At 41.5% G+C, this 3475-nt stretch overlaps 1 long non-coding RNA gene across 1 annotated transcript; it reads right to left on the bottom strand.

Annotated features, from left to right (window-relative positions):
* Positions 1–610: 610 nt before the first annotated feature.
* LOC136560772 (uncharacterized) lies at positions 611–3159 on the bottom strand. The gene is made up of 2 exons (XR_010784200.1): positions 2475–3159; positions 611–2087 (listed from the first exon to the last, which is right to left on the bottom strand). It is a non-coding gene; the product is annotated as an uncharacterized lncRNA (long non-coding RNA).
* Between the last annotated feature and the right edge of the window lie 316 nt (positions 3160–3475).

Raw genomic sequence — 3475 nt, 5'->3', positions numbered from 1 at the left:
TGAAGAGCCAGGTGCAGGTTTTGTCCTTCTCTGAGCCAGGTGCAGGTTTTGTCCTCTCCTCATCCTTCTCTGCAGCCAGGAGAGAGGTTGGGCATTATTCCCAGGCAGCATCCTGCAGCAGTGGTGAAATAAAAAGTGGAAAGTTTCTTCCCAGAGATCTGATTTTTGGAGCACATTTTAAATTGATCATATTTGAGTCATTTTAAGGGCAGTTGGGAGGTTACATCCAGGAAATCAGAACTTACAGAACATGCTCAGGCCTCTGTCTTTGCTGTAAAATGAGATTTACACTTTGGTTTGCTTCCTTTTGCTCTTGGAGGCTTTGGACTGTGGAGGCTGGAAGGGGCTGGATTTAGGCTCAAGAAGCATCTGGACAATGCTCTCAGGCTCAGGATTCTCTGGATTTTTGGGGCTATCCTGGGCAGGTTCAGGAGCTTCACTCAATGATCCTGTGAGTCCCTTCCAACTCAGGATATTCCATGATTTTTTCAGGAGCAAGGTTTTCATGTTTCACTGTCTGTCTGTGGGGAATTTTTGTGTCAGAGTAGAATTTCAACCAGTCCCTGTTCTTTTTACCATTCAAGATAAGAATAGACTTATTTTATTCAGGTCACGTTCCTTCCTTTTATTTCATTTTCTTTTCACAAAACAAGAGTCTCAACTTCCATCTCAACACTCAAAATGCACCATGAAAATGTGCATCACTGATCTAAAGAAATGCACATGCAAATTCCCCTTCTGTCATTAATTAAGCACTCCTAAACATAATCCCATTCCAGGAAATCCAAGCACAGCTTTTCACCTCTGCTTTAGGTAATACCTGGACATAAACACAACATCAACACTTCAATAGTGCATGGGGTATGAGAGCAGAATTTATTTTTCTGCTCAAATAGCACCTTTAAAGTTTAATTTTATCGATTGGCTCAGACACCTCACTACACTCCAGCTATTAAATCTGAATATAAAACATTTACAAAAGCCTTACTCTGAACCTCCCCCCCATTTCTGTTATACACACGTGCACAGTCACAGAGAAAAGAGAATTTGTGCACATGATCAGGTCAGACACAGAGAATTCAGTATTAAATAGTGGCCACAAATCTCAGCTTTCAGAAAGCAAATGTCACCCACACCTCACAGAACAGAACCTTGACAGAGGTTTTGAAAAAAATCCATGAAAAAAAATCCATGAAGAAAATCCAGAAATGTACATCTAAATAAGGAATATTTTTGGCCAGCAGGGCACCAGGTAGGTCAGAGGAGTTGAGTGGCCAGGCAGGAGCTGACAAAGCTGACATTGAATGGATCCTGCTGTGGTATCTCAGCACCTCCCACCATCCCTGCCCCTACAACCACCTCAGGCCAGGCAGAAGCAGCTCAGGTGCTGGGATCTGATGAAGAAGAGCCAGAGCTGAGCCCCCCCTGCACCCCTGGCCTTGGCACTGCACTGAACCAAGGGGAAATGTAACTACCTGGGCTGGAGACCAGAGGAGCAGGACCACGGTACAGGGGACAACATCCCCTCCCAAGCCCCCTAAAATGAAATTTAAACAGTAAAATCATTTTGCATGGATTATTAAATCAAGAAAACACTGCTGCTACCATTACCAGGAGCTAAGGACTGTTTCATTTTACTGTCCAAAAGAGCAGTCAGCCAGTCAGGTTCCTTTACTTTTCATTTTGCATGCACTGGGACACAACTTCACCTTCACAGGACAATGGCAGCAAACACCACAGCATGAAAAGCAATTTTCTGAGTGCAGAATTCATCCCACAGACTGAAACTCCTACCAAAAAAAATCAGGATTCAGTAACTCCAAGTGTCTGAATTAAGCACCCAGCTGTTGTGGTGGGCCCAAGATCCTGAGGCAGTCCAAGGGAATCATCCTGCACAGACAAATGAGCGCTCTCAAGATTAAAACAAAAAGCCACAGAATAAAATTGCTCACAGGTGGCCAGCAGCAAGCTGGATATAAATTGGATTACAGGATTGTCAAATGCAATATCAACTGTTTTCTAGCAAATGGGCAAAGAAGGTCCTCTCCAGTCTTCTGTGTGCTCAGGAAACTACAGAAATCACATCCCTGAAAAAAAATACACAAATTCTTTGTAATTTATTGAATAGCTTTAGATTTGTAACATAATGCAGCACTCAGAAAGCAATGGAAGATAAATCACTCTCTTAGCTCACTGTGTTTCCAGTTACTCAGCCACTGCTCAAAGAAATCATTTACTCTTGCAGAAAGCTGAACACTGGATAGTAAGAAAATCATTTCGCTTCCATTTACTAACACAGTTCTGCCACGTGTTGCAGAAGACCATTCTGCAGCTAATTTTCTTAATTTTAGATTTATTTCAGCTTCACTCTTAAAACCCCAGCATTTAAAACAACTTACTTGAATGTTCTGTGTAAGCATTAAGCTTTATTGGAGGAATAAGAAACCACACAGCAAATTTCCCCCCAAATTTACCAACTTCTGCTGAGGAGAGTTTCATTCTTTCTTTCCCTTTCTCAAACTGTGCCATTCTTGATGCTCTGCAGGCTCATTTTCCTTAAGCATCTTTGATCAAAAGCATCCAGATGTTTCCTTCTGGAGCTGCCAAAGTGCCAGATTTCACTTTTTTTGTGAAGTCATAGAAGTTCTGAAACAAAGGGGGAATTTTATGAGCATTATACAGTCAGTCTTCAAGGAATCTCAGAAGTCATTTGCTTCATCACATGGACTGGCTGCATTAAACCTCTCCTAAATTTAATTACATTACTAAACAATGGAGTTAGCACAGCTTTTACAGCAAACACAGCTGGAGCCATAAAAAGGTGAATTAGTCACATCCTATCCTAAGGACCAAGGGGAATCTCCTGCCAGACACTAACTTTGATCAGTTTAGCAAAGTTTTAATGTGAGGCTTTAATTGCTGCCTCTCATTAGATACAGTGACTTGAAAGAAAAGCACTAGTGGAGAGAGAAGATCTTTATAAACTAAAAGTGCTGGTTAGAAATAAACATTTCTGACAGTCAAATTAAAATCAAAGTTAATCTAAAAGTGGGATAAAGTTTCCAGCTTTACTCTTAGAGCAACAAGGTTATGGAAGCACCTCCCAAACACTGTATAAATGGCAAAAAGAAATTAAACAAAAAAAACCCCAACATCAAAAGAAACCAACCAAACAAACAAAAATTAAAAAAAAAAAAAAATCATGTTCTGCCTGCAAAATAAGGCCTTTCCTGGAGAATTTCCTTCCCAAAGAGGAGAGAATTGGAATTGTCCTTCCACCATTCCATCAGCAGTGAGCAGTGCACAAGGTGGCCTCACTCTGCTCCACAGGGAATTCCACGGGAGGCAGCTCAGCCACACCTGCAGGGAAATCAGACAAGGATTATTTCCCATCCAGCAAATCCAGAACTCAGCCATGACTTTGGCTAAGGCTCCTTCCCACCCCCTGTCACTCATTTATCAATATTCTGTTTCC

This window comes from Molothrus aeneus, chromosome 10 (assembly GCF_037042795.1).
Source record: "Molothrus aeneus isolate 106 chromosome 10, BPBGC_Maene_1.0, whole genome shotgun sequence".
NCBI lineage: Eukaryota > Metazoa > Chordata > Aves > Passeriformes > Icteridae > Molothrus > Molothrus aeneus.
The sequence above is the reverse complement of the archived record's forward strand: the minus strand, read 5'-3'. Positions and strand labels throughout refer to the sequence as shown.